This window comes from Lotus japonicus, chromosome 5 (genome assembly GCF_012489685.1).
Source record: "Lotus japonicus ecotype B-129 chromosome 5, LjGifu_v1.2".
In the NCBI taxonomy this organism is placed as follows: Eukaryota; Viridiplantae; Streptophyta; class Magnoliopsida; order Fabales; family Fabaceae; genus Lotus; species Lotus japonicus.
In genome coordinates, this window is record NC_080045.1 from 40,722,259 (window position 1) to 40,745,924 (window position 23,666).

The window sequence follows — 23,666 nt, forward strand, 5'->3', positions numbered from 1 at the left end:
TCAAGGTTGTTGATATCTGAGTAGAAATATTGTTGAGGTTGTTGATAGTTGATTTGATGCTATATTGTTGAGTATACGTCGTCATCTATCTTGAATTAAGTTGCTAGTTTATGTGCCATGATATACACTTAAATTGGATTAGCATGCTTTTCCCTTTTATACGTGGTAATGGCATGAAGTTAACCTTTTCTATTTGCTACTTGTTGTTTAGGCGCTTAACGCTATTAGACGATGGAGATCCTTCCGCCGAAGCTTAGCGGCTCGAGTTGGAGATCGGGTCGTAGGCGGTGGAGTAGAGGTGTAAGAAGCAGCTTTGCTTCTCCTTTGTGGATTATGTTTGAGTCTCCTTTTCTATATGAGAACTCTGTTATTAAAACCTTGATTCCGCCACTATTAAAGTGCGCATACTTATTTTGAACCTTACTTATGGTGTTGTAAACTATTATTATAGTATATCGGGAAACAGGTTATTTAAATAAAGTTATGATATGTTTCCAACCTTTTAGCTGAAGTGTTTAGTTGTTTTTCAGAAAAAAATTCCCTTGGATTTTAGGGATTGCAGAATAGTCCTTGGACTTTGTTAGGTTACTAATGTGATTCCTCAGTTGAGAAATTGGGGCGTTACACCTAACATAACTATAATGATGAAATCCTTGCTTAGAAGAGCCCCAATATCTTCATAGAATCATCCCTTAATGTCTCAATTTGTTTCAATGTGAAAGGATGTGATAAAATTTGCAAAAACCAAGTGTATATATAAAGCTAATAACTTTAACCTATTTCAGTAAAACCTAGTATGGACTCGTTAACCGTTGGATCGAGCTGAAATTTTAATATGTTGTTAAAAACCATTGATATTTACTCTGACCGGACAGATTATCAACCCGATGTTTGTGCTAAGAGAAACATCCCACACAATTTGGAACCACGTCCTTTATTGAAATATATTTTTGATCTTCGTTTCAAATATTTTTATCTTTGAAAACGACCTCCAAACTTCTTTTGATATCCTCTTCTTGTGCTTAGAATAAAGAAAGAAACTAATTTTCTTCCCCAAGAGTAAGAGAGAGCACGTAGAATATTTAGTGTGAGAGAGATGTATTTTGGTGTTATTTTTCTAATCATTAGAACTCTAGAAGTCTTTATTTATAGAGTTGAGTGATAAAATAATAAAATGATGACCATATCCCTCTAAGAGTTTTTTGCACCCCCTCAATTCAGCTGAAAATATATATGTTTGATCTTAGACATTTTTCTATCAATATCTCCTAATTAAATTCAACCTAATCTCTTAATTCAAAATTATATCTAGTCAAAATCTGAGCTAGAAACTGAAACCTCTGAAATTAATCCAAATAATTTTAGATTAATTCCCAAAATTCAAAATAATATTCTAAACCCTTATTTCAAATTAATTTTCGGAATTAACTTTTTTTCGAAAGCAAAATATATAGACATATATAGATCATATAAGTCAATAGTACAAAACCCATTTCAAAGAGGAAAAACTACCCAAAAATGCAACATAACAAGGACAACTAAAAGAAAAGCACGCCCAACAAAGCAAGAGAGAAACAATATCTCTGAAGGCATGACACACGTGGACTTGTTCCTCTCCTAGATGTGGTCCATAAAATATTACCACATTATAGTATCTTTTAACGTCACAGATACTGTATGAGAAAATTTTCCTTGAAAATACTTCAAAAAAAAAAAAGAATATCAATATTATACTCAATATTCACAGAATTTCATAATCATTATCATTTAAAAATATCCAAAAATAATTATAATAAAATATTAATAATTTTCCGGGTCTTACATTAACACATATTGTTATGACCTAAGACATAGCGTTCTACCTACATTAAACTAAGCATACACCAACTCATATTAATCTCTTGATCTATTTATGAAATAGTGATACTTTTTTGATTATCAATTAATTAGTTAGAAGCATGAAGCATAGAAAGAAACATCATACATTAAAGATTTTCATCTACATCAATGAATGAGATTTTGAAACATTCTATGGAATAATACAATATTCTTCTCTTTAAAAAAAACATCAATGAATGAGTTTACAACAATCATAGCAAGTTATACAATATAAGTACAAAAAATAGAAAATGTAAATATACGAGGAAGATGAGAGGAAGAACTGAAACTCAAGAGGAGAAGAGGTAATCACATCTATGGAAGCTTTCCCAAGCTTTCCATAACATTTTGGAGGTTGTTAGGACCAACCCATGGATTCCTTCAATGATTTCAAGCTCCAATTCGTCCAACCTAGCCCAGAGATCCTTCTAGAGTCGTGCCCAAATCCCTCGCTCCGAGTTCTAGGAAAAATGGTGAAAGATCCATTAAATATATGCTTTTTAGCCTTAAATAATCGTTAAGGCAGCGAGACTCATGTTTAGAACGAACCCTGATGTGCTAAGCGCTAATTTTTCTTCAAAATTGGATTTTCTCCACCGCCAAGGTGCTTAGAAATCAAGTGCTCTCCTTTTTGCATATTGGCTTTGTTGAAATTTTGCTTAGCACTCTCCTCCTACCTTCAAATTCTTAATCTAAGCTTAAATTTTTCATGAACTCCTTTCTTACATAAAAAAATATATTAAACATAAAAATTGTAATATTTACAATATTTTTTGGATAAAACTAGTTATTTACTAAATCAGTTACTTTGGAGATAAAATTATCAATAGTGTAAGCATGTATGTCAAATAAGCGCATAAAGTGATATCCAAATATACGTAAAAATCTGATCAACAATCAATCAAACTACAAATTTCCTGCATTACCTTTTTCATTTTATTTTTAGCACTTTACGTTTCAGCACTTCACCTTGTTTACAACCTTTCCTCCCTTTACTATTTATGCACTTCATTTATTCTGCTTTCAGTCGTTTACTCTTAGTCGTTTAAGCTCTTTTATTCGTTCATTTTGGTCTTTACTTTAGTTGAATAGCCTTATTCCTTGCAAAACTTCTCAATAGCAAGAAATAGGAGCTTTTTGGAGTGTCTTAGGAACCTTCATTGAGGAACAAAGTCAATTCCTCAAGTAAGTGCTTGATTAGAGATTCTTATGTTGGTTTCTCAACTTACCTAAACGACTAGCTACCTAGTCTCAAACCATTTGTAAACGAACTTATTTCTTCATTTCTCTTTTCAAGTTTTTTCTTATCTTTTGTTCAATTTTATTTTGTTAGCCTCAACGCTCTTTGAAGTTTTGAAACCTTTAAATTGTCACATTATGATCAGTACTCACCGAAGAATTATTTCTCAAGTTTTCATCAGATAACCTGAGTTACTTTCAACTTGAACACGACAAATCATTTTTGAAATCAAAGAACACATATAATACTACTCATAAATTACTTAACTTAAAAGAACTCAAAGAGGACTTCATCCGAGTCGTCAAATTGAACTTCCGATACATTTGGTTGTCGTGCTCGTTTCACACGTAAATACCACCACAAATGTTGTAGCAGTTTGACATACTCATAAATTTATTTTATGTTGTTTTGATCCTTTGCGTTTTGTTGGGTTGTAAACTGTTGAAAGATTTCTTCATTATACTAACTCTCGAATCTTTCAAGATTCAATTGTAGTATAGTAAAGATTTTTTATCGTCCTCAAGGTATTGAGGATACAACGATGTTCTTTAGCGAAAACACTTGAGCAATGAGTTCAATAAAGGTTTCGAGTGTTTTTTAGATACGTTGTGAACATAAAAGAAATGGTAATAAAAAGAGGCTTAAACAAATTGAGAAAATTGTTGGGATTGAGATTCACACATCAACTCTCATATATCTTGTAATTCAACACATAAAGCATATTTTATTCTTGATTTCACCACATCAATTATAATCTATCTCATTAATTTCTTACATGAGCAAATCAACGGTTCACTCCTCTAATTGTCGATGTCTTGCATCACTAACGAAGCAAAACGTAATGGGTGCAGATATTAAGCGACTAACAAACCTAACCCTATGTCTATAAATTAGGAAGATTAGATGATACAATCTAAATCCAATTCAAATATGTAGTTTTTGTTAAGTTCAAATGCCTTCTTTGTCTATCTAGTTTTGAATGATAACAATTTTCAGGAGTTCTCCAAAAGTATATTAATGATATCCTTGTTGTTTACTTTTCAGGAGCTACATAAATGTGATTTACTTGTTATGTCTTGGAACTTCATATGAATTGAACTTCAGGATAAACAAGCACAATCAAAGAACTAAGAACTTGTGATCTACTTGTTTAGTCTGGAATTCGATATGCATTGGAACTTCAGGCAAACAAGGACAGTCTAAGTAATTAGTCACTTGCTCTAATCAGACGGTCTGATTGCAAAGAAGAAAGTTATATCTGCAAAGACCGTCTACATGAGGAAAAGACGAAGCTCGACAAGGAATATCAAGAAGAAAGTTGAAGATCGTCTCGTTAGAACAAACTACTACAACAAGAGATATGATTCTTCAACAGAAATGTTCTTAGAAAAGCTGAAAAGAAGAGATGACATCATACATCAGAAAGTTGATTAGAAGAAGAGTTGTCAATAGAAGATCAGAAGACTTCCAGAAGAAGAGCCGGATCGTCTCAAGGAGAAAGAATGATTGTCTGCAGAAGAAAGATAAGGACAACTTGCAAAGGAGAATCAAGTGACCAATTTGGACTGGCCAACAAGAAGAAATTGTGTTCAGAGAAAGCAAACATCATGTCAATATGAAAAAACTCTCTGACAACACAGAAGAGAGAGAGGTCAAAGTGCAAAGCTTCAAGCAACCATCAATTATGCACAATGACCAAGGGAAACTATCATAATCTTCAGATCTAAAGTTTTCACATATCTTTTTAGGAAGAAACTTCAAGTCATTTTGCCTACAACCATCGTCCACATCAGAAAGGCAAATATTCGTTGAAAGGTGAAGAGACGACGTTACTCATTGAATTCAAGCTACCGCTTAAGTGGAATATGCATCATCATCTGAATGAAGAAAGTACACACTGAAGCGTATCAAAGAAGTCTTGACATCTCCAGCAGCATGTGATCTGACATGGTGTAATAATCAAGGCTGAAGACACAATGGTCCATCTATCAAAGAGCCTTTGGTTATCTCAACAGATTGTAGCTCCGACCTATGCTAAACAAAGTGCAACTTCTAAGGCATTAGGTCTGCATCGAGCTGTACCAACTCAACACGCTTTACTCACTTCAGAACAGTTAAATGAAACGGTCACAATTTCTGGGAAGACCATCCAACGGCTATATCTCTACTCACAGAAGATCAAAAACTATAAATATGGAGACTAAAGACTTCACATGTTGGTTTTTTCAAGTCTTTCCACAAGACTTTTAGAAATATGAATGGGGGTTCAATTAGAATATCCTAACCCAGTTCAGGATTTCCAGACGCGCTATCAAGAACACATTCTTGTCGTCTGAAGAAAAGTCTAGAGGCTCAAGCTTAAAAGAAGACATCTTCATCAGCCTCTGCAACAAGGAGAAACACACTTCGGAGATAGATCTTTTATTTTCTTTCTTGTTGTAAAAGAACATAAAGTAGTTCTATAATACTTTATAGTTCTTAGTGCTTCATATCACTACTATCCCTCTTATTTAGAAGAGATTGTAAAGTATGAGAAATGGTCTTGAAAATGATCATTTAGGAGTGTTTTATACTTGTAGGGAGGAGTCCCATCTAATACTCGGAGAGGAGGAGTCATTAGCATACTCGTGAGCCAAGAGATGCGTTAAGAATACTCAATGCCTGGAGAGGAAGTGGCCAAAGAATACTCAACTGCCTGGAAAGGTAGGGACAAAGAATACTTGTATGCCTGGAGAGGCATGTTCAAGAATATTTGTTCTGCCTGGAGAGGTAGGGACAAAGAATACTCAATGCCTGGAGAGGCAGTTCTGAAACAATACTTAGCCTGGAGGGGCTTTAAGAGTACTCAATGCCTGAAGAGGCAGTTCTTAAATAATACTTGCATGGAGAGGCTATAATACTCAATGCCTGGAGAGTCAGTTGCTAAATAATACTCTTGCCTGAGGAGGCAAACTGAAGAATACATGTAAGGAGGAGTCCTTGGAACTCACCCTTAGTGAAATCTCGGTTAACGCCGAGGACTGGATGTAACCCTATCGTTCTGGGGGTGAACCAGTATAAAAGCTTGTGTGTCATTGTCTCTTTATTTACTCTTGCTTATCCGCTGCACCAAACAATCAAGTTCTTCGTCTATCATCAACTATCGTTTGGATCTTAAAGTTTTTGAAGGGCACAATTCAAACCCCACTTTCTTGTGTAATTCTTGGATCAACAGTTTTCACTCACACATCAAATCTCAAATCATGTTCTAGTTGATCAAGCTAAAACAAGCATTAAAACCAAGATCATATCAATGAAATCAAGAGATAAAATAGATTCATATACAAAATAACTAAGATGGATACATTCAAGTCAAGTATTAAACTGAATCCCAACAAAAGAGGTTTAGCTATCCATTTCCATGGAATCTTTAAAGCATATATACAAGAGATACAAAGAAGATGGAGATGATATGCGTCATCGTTGGCGTGTTCCCAACTCAACGAAGGGTGTGGAGCTCGCAGTTTTCCTTCCTTCCTTCTTTTCCTCTGTTTTTCGAGTCTAAATCTGGTCTCTTCATCCCAAACTAAAGAAGATAAGACTTTTTATAGAAGAATCCAGAACAGGGTGCTTAGCACTACTTTCTGGGTGCTCAACACTTCATCTAGGTGCTTATATCACCTTCATTTGGGTGCTTGACATCAGGACGCTCGATCAACACCTTAGTTTGGGTGCTCAGCACTTCGTAGGTGCTTAGCACCTTGATTTGGGTGTTCAACATCCACTTTTCTTAAAGCAAAAGTTCTCCCAACCGCCATAGGTGCTCAACACTCATTCTATGGTGCTAAGCACCATTTCAACATATTTGATATTCCCTTCAGACTGCCTCATGTGCTCAACACCACCTTTCAATAGATTTAATAATTTCTTCACTGTCTAAATGGTGCGCACCATTGGTTGATGCCTAACAACCCGATTTTCTCTTGAAACTTAACCTCCTACGACAAAATTTGAGATTTGAATCAAACTTACACATTATAACTCAATTTCACAAATTTACAAGTTTTTAATCAAAATAGAGTAACTTTGTAAGATATTTCTCATAAATCACAAAAATAAGTATTAAGATAGCAATAGAAAACATAATAAATTTGACACTTATCATAAACCGTCACTAGATACGTATGTCAATTGTGTGTAATTGGTGTGGTTCCACAATCATTTTTTTGTTACTTTAATTAACACTGATAAAATTTTAGCAAATCAATTTACTGGGCTGAGTTTATATATATTAATTAATATCCACGTGTTTCTATAACGTGACCCATGCTTTATGCTCATACTTGTAGAAATCAATTTCCTGCATTTTCAAGTTATCGAAAAAGAATCTTTGGATGTTGTTTCTTTATGATTTTTTCTTAACTCTTATTTGGTTTTCAAATCATAACAATATAATAAAAGTGAAAATGACATAAAGTCCTAAATTATGGGCCTGTCTAACGAATCATTTATCCATTTAAGAGAGACATCGATCTCATTCACAACTCATCAGTGATCAGTGTGTTGTTTAGGTGCTTGTAAAAAATTCCTTATGCTGGTGAACTTCCTTGCAATGTCGCTAAAGTAATAAAATGCATGCCACATTATCTTTTTTTGACAAAGAGCTATATATAGCTAAAGATTCGAAAGCTAAGCTAGAGTGGTTCTTTTTCATAGATAATGACATTTCTAAAAGGATTTAGTTGGATACATTCAATTAACTAAAAATTGAGCGATCCCGGAATGATAACTCAAATTTTAAGAGATCAGGGACTTAGGGGTTAGGTGGGAGGTCTAGGGATCAATCCTTAGAGAATGCAATTTATCTTTTCAATATACCAAAAAAATTAAAAATTGAGCGAAGGGTGGAAATATATCAGACGAGGTCAGATTTTGTGCGGTTCAAATATAATTTTCATTCTAATATGTGATTTGTTATAGACACATTTTAATGTTTGACCTCACCTTTTAGACAACCTGACATGGTCTTCTATTAGCCTGTTTACAACCCTATTTAACAAAAAAAATTCCTCTTAAATATAGAGGACATTTGCATTTATTTATATTTTTAATAAAAGTAATATTATGTAATCAGGCCGGCCTATTAGGCCAAACAGACTAAGATCGACCTTTTTAATAAACGGTTCAGGCCTTTGACGGACCACCTGACCTACTTCCACCCTTAACGATCACCTTACCAGCAAGTCATGTCAGCATTGTTGGCAGTAGATAAGCTCCTTAAGCATTAAATCGACGATTTGATTTATGGGTAGTGTGTATGAAGAAGAATTTATTGAAAAAAAACCTACCAATTTAATATGATCTCCGAGTCTCAAGAGAATTAGTCTCAGGCTGTTTTAGCTATGAGAGATACCTTAGTAATACCAAAAATAACCATCCCTTGCTTTTGAACTCTTTCTTTTCATAAATGAATTTACTCTTGAAAAAATAGCACTATAAGGCTCTTTAATTTAATTTTTTGAAGTGAACACAATATAATCTCAAAGACTCAATGGTTCAACACTTTGTCTCTTAGTGCGCTAACCGTGAGACGAAATGGTTCAAGTAAGTGGTTGAGAGTTTGATTCCAATTTTTGTGAATGAAAAATACTCATTAGTCATCCCCTTCCATTTAGTGCGCTAACCGTGAGACGAATAATAAATCTTACAATTATTAGCTGTTGGGATACCTTGGTCAAGATAGAAAAAACAATTTGAAGAAATTTTGCATATATTATTTGTCAACCGATTATTCTAAAAGCTTAAGCTATTGGGTAATGGTCACATTAATGATTTTATATTATATTCTAACATGTTTCCTTACAAATAACCATTTGGGCTCGAAGCGTGGACAATACAAAGGTTCACCTGCCATATGTTGAAATAAAAACTTTTTATTAGAAGAATTGAGGGTGACAAGGATCAAACTCTAGACCGTTTGATCATAGAAGCTTTGATACCATGTCAAACAACCAATTATCTTAAAATTTCAAGTTATTGGGTAAGAGATACATAAATAATTTTATATTATGTTTTAACATTATTAATATGGGAGAGAAAATTAAATGCTCACTTTTTTTTTCTTTTGTAAAAATGAGTTTCATCTCACTCAATCGAGTCTTGTTCATGCACACACAACCGGGTATTAAACTAAACTAAACTATATAATTTTGCTTGATTCTTATACAAGAAAGCAAGTTTCTTCTTGATAAAAGAAGAAGAGAAGAAGAAAGCAAGTTGCTTTAGTGGTGATGTTGGCTAAAGTAATTGCCTGTCAAGAATGCACAATATATCTAATCAAGAAAACTGCAAAAATTTCAAAAAAGTGAATGAGAGATACTAATCTTTCTAAAAGTGCATTGTGTAATTGATGCGCAAAAGATGCTCATATGGTGCATGCTTGGGTACCCATAAATTCATGTAAGTATAGGTTACAGGAGTGAGGTGTACCAATAATGTGTAAACACTTAATATGAGAAGTGTTGACTGGATCTTTTTTACACTATTACGTTATGACCCCAACCGAGTATTAACTTACTAAATATGTCCTCACATTTTTTAATAGTTACGTATGTAAACCCAAACCCAAATTCTCCACCCCAATCCATCATCAACAGCAACCCTGAAACCACCTCCAGATCCTCCCTTTTTTACCTAATTTTTTAATTCTTAATTTTTACTTTTTGGTCATCTCCTTCTTCTCTCAAACAGCAGCCGCCGCCGCTCAACCACCGCTGTCGCGCCATCCTTTGCGCCGCCGCCGTGCCCATGCGTCCTCAACGACCACGCCCGCGCCGTGCTTCCCTAGTCCTTGCGATTCCTCGTGGATGTCCCTCCAAGGCTGCGCCGCCGCACTCTCTAGGCAACACCGTCGCTGACTTAACCCACACCCCCAACCAACCGACCGCCATCCTCAACCTCCAGAGGCCAGGAGCCACCCACACGCTCCCTCCTTTCCCAGCGAAGCAGATCTGCAAACAACGATGAAGAAGACACATAAGTAGCTAAGCAACGCGACAGCGGCAATTGGTGAGTGAAGAGCTTCAGAGAGAGAAGGAGATAGGCGGCGACGATGCTATGGGCTCAACGGAGGCGCTGCGAGATCTAGGTGGTGGTGGTGCTGCCAGATCTTAATTTCGAAGAAGAGGAGGAAGTGATGGGGAATGGCTCTAGGGAAAGAAGGAAGTGGTTTCGAAGAAGGAATTGCTTCAGATCTAGGTTGTGGTAGTTCGATTTCTTTGAGTGGAAAGAGAAATGGAAAGGATTTGGGGCTGTGGTGCTTTGGTGTTTAAGAAAGAATGGGGATTTTGTGTTATTTAAGGGATGAAGATGGATTTGGTGGGGATGAAGATGATTGAGGTCATGGGATGAAGGAGATCGATTTTTTTGTGTAATGTGTTTGATGGTGAATGGGTTTGAGAGGAGATTGATTTTTTGTTTTCTGGAAATTTTTTGAGTTTTATGTTGAAGATGATGAAAGTGTTGGAAGAAGATGAAGAATGTTCTGGATTGTTAATTTTCTAGTTTTTTTTTCCTATTAAATGTTAACTTTCTAACGAAAAGATAACGAAAAACCAAATGTAGGGGACGAAAAATACTAATGATTTTTACTTGAGACCAAAATCACTCAAATGAACAATGTGAAGGACCAAAAGTGCAGTTTAGCCTAAATAATCCAAGTGTAATTTTCCTATTGGTACATGTCACTCATGTATTTGACCCAGAATTTTTTTTCTTGTACCAGAGGAAATGTCTATATTTATGGTTAAAGGAGTTTCCAATTACATAATAGTTTTATGAACAATATTTTTTATAAAAAAGTTTCTTTTTTCTCGTTATCTCTTTTATCAAATTGATAATTTCATGCAAGCCAATTGTATTATTTCATTTGATCATGTATATTACTTTTTTTTCTTCTCAATTTTATCTATATTTTCTTCTTACGTCATACATTACTTCTTACGTGTCTCCTTTATTCATATCTATTTATATATGAAATAACAAATATATGAAATGAAGGGGTGAATAAACTTTTCCCCTGCATATCCGCGTAATTTCTATTCAATCCTTTTGTCAAATAACTTATCCTTTGATGCTGCTACTGCGGGTAGCAATCGCCACAAATGGGGCCCCAACTGTCTACTTTTGAAACTAGAAGTAAAACCCTGCATGTACTAATTTATTAAAGTCTTTGAATTGTATGAAGAAGGAACTTAGTTAATGGGGATCTGGCTGTTGGGTGTTTTTGTTTCTTTTGAAGGAGAGGTTCTTGGGGATATCATTATAAGTGGATGTCTGTACAGTGTATTTTTCATATTTTGTCCTCTTGGTAGTTTGTTTTGCTACCATGGGGTTTGTTGAGTATTTCTTTGTATTTGCTATTTGTAGCTTTTGTAATTCTCATTACTCTGTATTGGGCTGAAGATTGAAGTACCCCATGTGCTTCTCTTTAATATATCTTGACTTATAAAAAAAAAACTAATTTATTAATGTCAAATTCATTTCTTATTATTAAAATAAAATAACTACCTCACACCGTTTAAAAAATGTACATTATTCATCAATATTTGATGCACCATAAATTTCAAATTGGTTCTTATAAAAAATATCAAGTTAAATCTCCAATTTGATTCTTTTTTTGAAAAGAAATTTAATACAACACGCAGAAAAAGAAAGGTGAGAGGTCATTACATCACGGATAATATGATTAAGCTCCCAAGGGCCCTCCGCCATCCAAATTGAATTGGGAAGTGAAAAAGCTTTTCTAGCCAAGAAATATGTGCATGTCATGGGAAAAACATAGAAAAAATAAAGCAAATTATACGTGTTGATTATATTGAGTTTTTTATGGTGTTTTTTGTGGATAATTAAGGATTGTTTAGGATGTTATTTTGATAACTTTAATTCCTTTTAATTTAAATTCATGAATTTTTACATTTTTATTTTACTTTAGAATTTTCTAGATTTTATTAAAAAAAGTTTAATGTGTTTTTGTACTTTAATTCCTTTTGGTTTGCAGGTTTTACTATAGTGACATGTATGTTTCTTGTATGAGAGTTTTATTCTTGCAGAAACAATTTCTTAACAATTAGACCAGTCAGATTTAGGACCAATGTGTTTAGAACAACGTATTAAAATTTTAGCACGAACCAATTAACGATAAAAGAATTGGAACGAGTCATTTTAAGCCCAATGCTAACACAGCTGGTGCGAACGCGCACACCCCTTTTTGGGGTGTGATCGCGCCCAGAGTCGCAAAGACCTTGATTTAAAAATAGCAAACCATAATCTCTTGGCATTATTTTCACTTTCTTCTTATATTTATTCACTTTCTCTGCTAGGGCAAACCATTGGAAGCACTAGAGAGGTGGAATGGAGACTATGGATGTTTGATAGGGTTTTGAATGTTTTTCCAAATCATGATCATGGTTTCCTTGGTTCATTCTTCTCCTTCTTCCTTCATTGTATCTATGTGTAGCTAAACCTCATATGTCAGGGAGTGATTTTGTTGATTTTATGACTATATAGTAATTACAATTCAGTATATGTACGAGTTTTTCTTTTATCTTCATGAATCTCTTTTCTATGTTTCATCGTACCAAATTGAAAGTTGGTTTATCATTCTAATTTATGTCTTGTTGGAAAATGAGTTTGAATTAAGGTTTTTGAAATTGGTTAATTCGTTTTTTTGTTATCTTAAGGATAAGAGCTATACCTATTTGTGATTAGCTTGCATGTTGAACTATTAATGCATTGATTGAGAATTTAGGGTTAGAAGACTGACTCTTTTACTTCCAATTGATAGCTTTACTTAGCAAAGAGATTAATAAGTGAATAATTAGGCTGGACTCAATTGGTAATTGGAAATAGTTCGTGTGTAATCAAGATGTGTCCATAGATTAGGTCACAAAATCACTTTCTTAGCATGTGTTTCCTTGTTATCCTCTTCTTAGCATGTGTTTCCTTGTTATCCTCTGTTTTCTATTTATTCATTTTTCTTTGTTTACTTTTTGTTATTGAAAATCACAAAAACAATTTCACTTCAACATTCTAGTATGAAAATGGCTAAATTGGTATTTAACCTAGAATCCTATCGATGTGATAAAACCTGATATTATAGTACGATTTAATCTTGAAAGGATTTAAGGGCCTGTTTGGTGGTCAGACTATGATAAAAGCAGGATAGGATAAAGAGTTGGATAAAGACAGATATGATAAGAGTTGGATAGACTCTTATCCTATCATGTGTTTGAGGTAGACAAGATAATGATAGGATGTGATATAAAAAGTGAAAAATATGTCAAATTTTTCTTTGAATAAAAAATACATAATATTTTTAAAAAATATTTTTCTAAATTAACGTTTTATAAGAAGTGATTATTCTATTAAATTTAATTTTTTATATTATAAATGAGCCTATGTTTTAAAATTATCTAAAATTTTAATAATTGTCCTATTTTAACCTATTTTTCCTGAAGGGAGCCTATTTCTATTAAAAGTAAAAACTATATATTTCACCAAGGTTTTAACTTAGTAGTGACAAGTGATAAAAATTAAAAAAATAATTAAATTTAAAAATACTATTAATTTTTTCCAAAAGTACTTTATAATTAAATTATAAATTATTATGTAAGTAGAGAAATAGTTTTAAATAATAGCAACTGATGATATAAAATTAGTCTATATTTACCACTCATAAATATTTATATATAAAATATAATCTTAACTAAGTAGAAGCAAGTGATAATAATAATTTAATTATTTTAAATGACTAAATTCAATATTTTCACCATAAAAAATAGTTCATTTTTAAATAAATTTATGACTAAATACACAATTTTAACTCAGCAATAACAACTAGTAATTAATAAATAATAAAATTAGTATATTAATAAAATTAATAATTTATATTGATTAATTAATTTTAATATAAATTATATTAAATATAAATATTTAAAAAATTGAATCACACGGTACTGAAAAAATGAAAACTATTATCTTATCCGGTCAGGATAATTTATTCCAACTCTCCCCCCCTCAAGATAAATTTTACACATGATGAACATGATAGGATAAGGGACATGATGGTGTTATCTTATTTTGTTGGCGCAACAAACAATAGATAAGAGTAGGATATATTTACACTATCAGATCTCGGGAACCAAAGAGGCCCTAAAAGTAGTAATGGTGTAGCTAAAATCTCTTTTATCAATACGTGCATCAATAGCCACCAAGGAAGTACCAACTTCAATACTAGTCGGGTTCGAAGACGAAAAAATATGTTGGAAATAACCACACGGGACCCTGGGGATGTCCTCTTCCCCCGCAAAAGATCTACCATCACTACAAGAAAAATGCTTTTTACTGACGGTCAAAAGTTGTCGGTCAAAAAATTGTTTGTACTGCTTAATACTGACGACAAAAAACTGTCACTATTTGCCTCGTTGGTAATTTTTTCCGACGGAGTTTAGAAAGCGATCGGTAGTTCGCTAACTTACCTATACCTTTTCTTTCGCTGCTTGCTGACGGTTTTTTCCATCGCTAACTTACTGACTTATTTTCTGTTGCAACTTATCGACAGTTTTTTCGGTATTTCCATCTCTAAATTACCGAAAGATTCATAAAAAACTCATTTTGTTGCGAATAAAAATGTTGAGGTGACATTCTTATATATAACAAAAGGAGCATTTTGAGGTCTTTAAAATTATCATTATTTATTAATTTATACGAAAATGAGAAGGAAGAAGGATGAGGAGGATAAGGAGGAATAGGAGGACAAAGTGTGAGTGAGAAGGCCTACAAACTCGTATTAATAAGTTTATCCGCTGATAGCTTATCGACGGCTTTTTCTGGGATAATGTGCGCTACTGATAGTTTTGGCCATCAGTAAAACCGTCAGTAACTAATTCTTAAAGTCTATCAAAGTTTTGGTAGGCTGAAATACCTTATAACTTGTACGTACAGTTCTAAAGCCCTCCACAATGAAGTTGCTATGAAGTCTGTGCATATTTGTCACGTATTTCACTACTCCAATCATACTTCTCTTCATCGACTCCTCTTGGACTTCTTCCATTTGCAGGTCCATTCCCTTCCAGCTCTCTTCTCCATTGTTGCCATACATATTTCCATCTCTTTGTTGTCCCATTTCTCCCCATTCCCTTTTTCCTTGAACTAGGGCTTGCATGTATGAGCGTCCATCCTTTATTTTTGTTTCTTCTACCCTTCTTTCCTTCTATGGGTCTTCCCTTGGCCTCTCACGGTTGACTCTCCCTTTGTCCCCACTAGCACTTCTATCTATATCCTCCTCCACCTTCTTTGGCTTTTCAAAACTTGGGATATATTAACATATAATGTATGGCTTCCGACAAGAATGATGATCCAACTATCTTTGCCATTCGGACTGGATCTCTCACATCCAGAAACCTCAAGAAACCAAACCTGCACCATGATCTGTCTCTCCTCTCAAGTAAGAATACCTCCTATACTCGTCCCCTCCTTTGGAAGACTCTCCACATCTCTTTTGTCTTCAAGCTATCTGGGAAATTCGTGAAGTAAAAAGATGTGACCTTGCTCTTCAAATCCCCCCCGGTTGTCCTTCTTCCATCATCTTCTCCTATCTCGATTCAACACTCTCCGCTTCTTCTCCCTTCGCCCTCTATAGCTCTCTCTACACTCCTCCCCCTGACTCTCTTTTCTCTCATGAAATTTTTTTTTCATTTTTTTAATTTAATGTGTTAATAATGGTGATATGTGATTTATATTTTTAATTTTTGTCCCTCCCTAGCTCACTAAAACATATGGCTTACGATGAAGCGGCAAGGAGGCGCGAAAACAGTCTGGATGGCAATAGCATGGTCATTATGGCTTCACAAGAATCCAATTGTGTTCAAGAATGGCCAAAAGGATCCACTTCGAGTTGTAGAGGCAGCCCAATTGCGATCCTAGAACTGGCTGAGAGAAGGCACAAGCGATTTCAATTTTCCATTTACGAGTGGATCACCAACCCTAGGCTATGTTTGGAGATTTTGTAAGTTTCGAACTCAGAGGCCCTGCTGCTGATATCTGAGGTGCAGATGGCTCAAATTGGACGGCAATCTGAACTGCGGGTTGTGCTCGTGTGTTTGTCTCTGGTCCCTTGATTCTCACAGTAGCAATTTTGCGGTTTCAATACCAGTAAGGGACGGGTTTTGTGTTTGTTTGTGTTCGGGTTAGGAAAACAGGGTTCTGTTGTTGTGCTCTGGATTGGAGTCTGTATATAATCTAATCTAGGTTTTTCCTATCTATTTTTCTATTTTCTTTTTCCTCTGTGTATTGGTTTGAAGTACACCTAGTGCTCCCTCATTAATGCACTCTCTTTTTTGCTGATAAAAAAAACATATGGCTTGCGACGCTAGCTAGCCCTAGCGTTCACCAAAGTCTATTTCCATGACGAGGACTAAAAGTGATCTATTTCTCTAAATGCAAGGACGTTTTTGCAACTTTTATTCTAGTGATGGGTATAAATCAAACCTCATCTATTATACAGGGACCGAAACTTATTTATCCCAAAATTTATTAATGATTCACATTTTTTCTTTTTTTTTGGGGAGTGAAAACGAGGCTGCTCACACTTCTTTTAAAAATATAAAAGATATATAATACACTCGAAAGTGCTAGCTAGGGAAAGAAATTATTGGCCTGAAAGAAGGGAGAGAGGAGTATGAAGCCGTCACTCATTCTCCAACATCCTCAGGCCTCCCTTCACCTAATAAAATTCTATTGTTTTGGACAGAAAGCCCTAACACAATCATTTGCCATCATCTTCTCCTTTGTAAGGATAGTCATTATGTTATTTTGGAATAATCTTCTACGTCATGCCCTGCCAATGACGTGTAACTTCAATATGTGGTGTTGCTGCTGTCACATGTGTCCTCCAGCGCATGCTCATCTCCCCGTTGATTTAGGGTTTCAAAGAAAATCAAGTTTATTCTTTAACACGTTATCTCTGTTATTCTCCACTAGCTAAGACGACCCTTCCTAGCTATAAGGTGTTTTCACTTTTGCATAACACTTTTAGCCATAATTTTTCACAGTATGTAGTGAATTCTAATTTCGTCTCAGGTATGTAAGAGTCAGATAAGTTAATTGATAAATAAATAAAAACTCCAATAAACTCTAATTATGTCAAATATAAGATCAATTTAGTTTTTATAATGCTTATAAAAAAAAATTAGTTTTTATAAACAAATAAAATATCAGTCTAGTTACCTCTTATTGATATTAGTCGACACACACAATTAGTGACTGTCAGAATATTTTCTTCATTTAAGGACTAACTTTTTTTTTTAACAAATTTAAGGACTAACTTACACGACACTTAAACTTTCAGAAATGAAATTAAGCACCCACTCTATTTTATCTCATGTGAATTCACATCCTTGGTGGTTAATTGCTGTTGTAACCTCTAGTTGAGCTACATATTAATTTTTCTTTGATTCATTTATTCTGTTGTACATGGATCAATTTGATTGATCCATCATGCATGAGATTAATCTCAAATTACACGAAACACTGTGTCTCCCGACAGGACCATATCGATCTCCTACTATTTCAATAACAGTCTTATTCGTCCCCACAAAACTTCACCTATGGGACCACTGAAGCTAGCGAAATATGCATCCTCTGAATTTGATAACCCAAAAGTGACCATTTTTACAAGTAATCCTGGTATATCCTTCTTGCTTATATTCTCCATCGTTTTAACACTTAAAATAATATTTGTGATTATAATGATCATATATACTAATTTTAATTTTATTTTGCCTTGTTGTCACATTCCTAGCTACATATAGTGCTCGTGAGAGTACATTATTTTCCTTAAAGAGCTTATTTGCAATACATATTATTATGTAATTAATTTACTCCATATAGATGAGCTCCTTGAGCATATAGCCTATGATTCGAATATCCTGGAGATGTGTTTATAGAAAAAGATTTGTTGAGAGAAACTTACTACTTAATGTGATCTCTTATCCTCGAGAAAATTAGTCTCATAGTTGTCAAATATGTGATGCATTGAAAAAATTTGTAATACATATAAAATTAAATTGTCTAAAAATTAGAGTATATTCTAAAGATATCAATCCAAATAATATCTATGATTAAATAGTTGAATTATAGTCATATTTAATTACAGAAAAAAATTGGTGAACTTCAGCACATCGCCAAGTTGACACTGAGCTTTTGTGGTGGTTTTTTACTGTCACAAAGTGAAAATTTTAGAATGTGGTTGTGACAATTTGAAAGTCCCAGCAAATTTTACGCATGCACGAAAGCGTACCTAAAATTTGTAGACAGGCCAGTGTGTATGAATGCTTTTCGCGGATTTATCGCCTTGCCTCATTGAGAAGGATGTTCACGAGGGCTGGGCTAGAGAAAGGTAAGCCTCCCCCACCTATCAACTTATTTCTAAAGAAATATTCTTGCTCTTGGATCCGGTCTTCAAGTTTTGAGTCAAGTTCTAGTAAAAAGTTCGGTGAAATGAGCGCACTAGCTAACAAACATCACGATTTTAAACTGCCATTATTATGTTTTGTGATTTTTTTAATTAAAAACCATTCATATTATGACGGTTAAAAACAATCACAAAAATTTAGGTATTGAAAATTTACGTGTTTGTTGAAAATCAAATCTTCTGAAGTTCAACTAGGGCCACCCGTAATTATATGGATGATGATATATCACATAGTTTAAGCAAAGAGGGTTTAGGGACCCAAGTCCAGTCATCGAGTGACAAGTCATTATAGTCGTTTATTGATCAGATGATACATGCTATGACAAATATCCTTTTTGTCCTCATCTATTTTATTATTGCTCCCCATGACTGCATCCTGCATCCTGCATCACTCAAACAAAAAAGAAAGAAAAATCACGTATAGTTGAGAAATTTAATTAATTTCAGATAAGCTAGAATACAACAAGACATCATAATTCATGATTGGCATTAAATTCTTAATCCAGCTATCATCAATAATTATTTGTTGTTCTTTCCTAGAGCTGTCTATATATTTTCAGCTGGGCTCACACAAGATTAATTAAATAATATTTCAGGTGCTTTCAAGTATCACATGAATCTTAATTGCTATAGGGACTTCTGTTAATTAATTTAATTATTTTGGATATGTTTAGTTAGTTAGTTATGGCGCCTATGGCTGCTCATTTTAAGTATGTTCCGTGATTGACCCTGTATAGTGTATACCGTGGAGTTAATTTAACTCTTTTTATGTGTTTGTTGAAGAATAAAACAAGCAGATAGAGCCAAACATGTCCTTTGTAAAGTGGAGCAATTAAATGCGCCATAGCATGCATGTAACAAGATTGCCTTGCAAAAGTTCTAAGAAGAAAAAAACGAAAAAACGTGATTTTGGTACGATTTACAAGTAAATTACGTACCTTGATTCAATGGACCCTAGGAAATTACGACATCATTAATGAATGAAAATGTATGCGAGTTTGTGATCCATTAAATACTTTTGAGTAAAATACACTTACCCCCCTCAAGGTTTGCTAGAAAAACACTCCACCCCATTCTTATTCAAAATATACACTCCACCCCACTCATTTTATCAAGTTAACCTCATTCAAAAAGATGCTAACGGAATATTCCATTCAAATCAAAATTATTTAATGTAAACTTATTTTTCCTTTTTTTTCTGTTTTTTTTTTTAGAAAAAAACGTCACTTTCTAATATTTGACCAAACAAATATTCTCAATGCTTACATACTGTTGGAGCTGGTATATAAAGTAACCATTTTATAAAATAATTCAAGAATAAATATGTATGAAATAGTTTTAAATTAAAACTTATGGTAAAAGTACGTTAAACTTCCACTCCATAAAAGAATATAAAGTTATATTATTATTTTAATTAATTAATTAATTTGGATAGCGTTGGTTATAACATGTTAAATGTTAAAGTATATATTACTTTTAGTAATTGAAAATGAGAGATGTTATTGATATATGATAAGAGAATTTTATTAAATAATATCCATACATTACTCAATGAATTCATAAGCAACATTTTTTTATAAATCTAGGAAAAAGAAATTTAATTAGTATTTATTTGGTGAAATTTTAATTAGTATGAAATTAATTTGGAAATATTTTTATATAATTCACTATTTATAAAAATCTTTATAATCTGGGTATTACTAGTAACTGTGATGTTATATTCTTTTTTGTTGAAACTAACGTTTTTTTTTTTAAATGGAACTGACGTTAAACGATTTTTATTTGAAAGTGAGGTTTTTTTTTTGAAAAAAATAAAATAAAAAATAACCAGAAAAAAAAAAGAAATGAAAAAATATGTTTACATTAAATAATTTTGATTTGAATGGAATATTCCGTTAGCATCTTTTGGATGGAGTTAACATGATAAAATGAGTGGGGTGGAGTGTATATTTTGAATAAGAATGGGGTGGAGTGTTTTTCTAGCAAACCTTGAGGGGGGTAAGTGTATTTTACTCAATACTTTTTGATAAGATTATCTTATTTAACGAACTTTCTCTCCATTTTCACTCTTTTAGATTTTTTTTTCTCTTTGGTTCTTATAAATAGGACCGGAGTTAGTACAAAACGAAGCAAGTATTAAGGTACTCTTTCAAAAAACAGCTTAGTTAAGCGCTTTAAAAAGTATTAAAATAAATTGAAAATAAGCTGTATATAAGCATAAGCTTTTTTTCATAAGCTATCCTGAATAGCTTATGTAAATAAGCTAAAAACAGCTTATGATAGGTCATAAACTGTTTGCATAAGCTCTCATAAACACTGACATAAGCGCTTATGCTATCAGATAAGCTCAAATAAGCTCTTTCAAACGGGGCCTAAAAGTATGACACCAATTAGTGTTGGCATACGTACAAACTCTAAAATCACCAACCAACATAGGATCCACCCATCAACAATTAGTGATGATTTTGGGCAAATGCTACATTCACAAGTCGACTTAATATCATCCATGACCAACACTTATGTCAACTGAGTACAACTCATTTTGCGGGGCCGATCGATGCAAACTTTGATTATTTCTCTGCCCCATCTCTTTTATAATCCCACTCTCTCCCCACTCCTTCAAACCCTTATATTGACTCTTTCCCTCTGCCGCCTCTCCTCTATCCCTACCACCAGCAACAACACCCTCAACCTTGGGTCCTCCCTCCTCCTCTTGCTACCCTCACCCTCAACCCCTCCCTTCTCCTTCATCGCCATCTCTCTCGGCCTGTTCCTCCTCATGTGGACACCACTATAGATCTGTTTGCTTTTCAACACCAAATCCATGTTGGAGTTGATAATAATAAATTTCATCCTTTGTTTGCTTTTCAGTTGCGTCTCGAGCTGAATAGTTTAGAAATTGATACACACACTTAGGTGTTTTTTTTTTATTTGTCATTGAGTGTCATACATCGTCATTGAAGGTTTTTAATTTGATCATGTAGCTATGACACTTAATCGTCATGATTTATGTATTCTATGTCTCCATTTCCCGATTTGTTATATGAGAAATGAGGGTAGATAATAGGAAAATTACATTGATCAAGTCACAAGTCACATGAGTGACTTCAAAGCTGTTAATGACTATGCATATGGTAACACGATGACTAATAGAAAACAAGAATATATATTTTAATAATTTGACTTTTCAGCTCGATAAGCAACTGAAAAGCAAGTAGAAGCTGGAATTTGACAAATAACATTCCATACATGAATAGTGCAGTTGTGTTGAAAATAGTACGAAAGTTACTGTCAACGCAAACAGTGTTAAATTACGAACGACATACCTGACTTACGCTAATATTTGCAATTTAGCGTCATTCATATGAGTCAGCGTGTTGTGTCGGCTTATAGTTTTCTTAACCGACATTGAACATTAGTATCGGCCAATCGATCGATGCAAAGTGTTAGTTTCGAGTCTTTTACCATTAATCTTAACGCCGATGCTAAATCGATTATAGCATTAATTTTTGCATTGCTATTGCTGGTTTTCAGCCGACGCTAATAGCCGCTTTTCTTATAATAGCAGCATATATAAATTGATAACTCACCCGGTTGTCAATATTTTCAGACATATAATGGAAATATGTATGCAAGTTAAAGACCTGAAGAAAAAACCAACGTCATGCTGAGACCCAAAAATCAGGGCAGGCGCCAAGCAAGCATCTTTAGGGAGGAAAAAATGTCATGTACATGTCTTGTGATAAACTATGTTAAAATTTAACAAAAATATTAACATAAGATATATTTTACACACTTCAAAAATTTCAAGGACACAAATGCATCTTTTAAAACATTAGCGTCTAAAAATATAGGTGGTTTTGTGTTTTCTACCTCGCTTTGACAAAATAAACACAAGAAATGTGAATCACTATAAAGGGGTTTTTTTTTTATAAGTCATATAACATATATTAAAATGAAGTACAAGATACTTCAACCCAATACAAAAGGAAAAAGGAAAAATAAAAAATAAATGTAGCAAAAATACAAAAATTACAACAATGATCAACCTAGCTGAAACCCACCACCCACCGCCTTCTTGAAGAAATTGATTCAAGTTCTGCTTCATTATATTTAAATCATATTCTTCAATACCTCATTTATGCATGTGTCCATATTAATATGTTTAAAAAACAAACCAATTACGGGGCCTAGCCACTTCATTTAAACTAATAATAATAATAAATAAATCATATATATAATATATTTATTAACAGTGAATCAATTACTTATTAACAGGGTCGGCCCTGGGCCTGTGCCGGCAGACCCACAGTCTAGGACCTCCAAAAAGAAGGGGCCCAAAAAAAAATTCTCATTAAACTTTTTCAAAAAAAAATTTAGTAATTGCATTCAAGACCAGTTCTGTACTTCTGTATTGAAGGTGTTCACAATTAATAAGAGAGACATGCAGATACAAGTAACTTGATATTTATTGGTCATATTTAAGAGCTTAATTAGCATTGGAATGTGGAAGGTTTCCTTGGGTTCTTCTACCTAATTCACTAGATAAGTGGATATTAATTGGTGAACCAATTAACTCTGAAACGGCGGTGTAAGGAAAAAATGGCCGATAGAAAAAAAATTGCCCAGGGCCTCTAAAATGTCGAGACCGGCCTTGCTTATTAATACATATGAGTTGGGAGGAGAAAGTCCAAGGATCGATTTCAGGAAAGTGATATTTATCTTTCTAATATAAAAAAAATTAAAAAACTTTGCTCTCTAAATAGTGTTTCATTTAATATTTGAGAAAAGTGTTTGATGCACCAACAGTGTAGTGTAAAGTGGTTTTACATCATCAACATATCAGATTCTTTTTACCTTGGGTATAGCACCCATTGTGCTATTATATATGGATTTTGCCTTTAAAAAAAGATTCTTTTTACCTCATTTGTACAACCCTTTTTACTATCACAAATTGTAGTTTTTCTACTTTGTAATTTTTTGGGTTAAAAATCACCATAAATTATAGATGTCACTTGAGTGTCCGCCCCAAGCAGT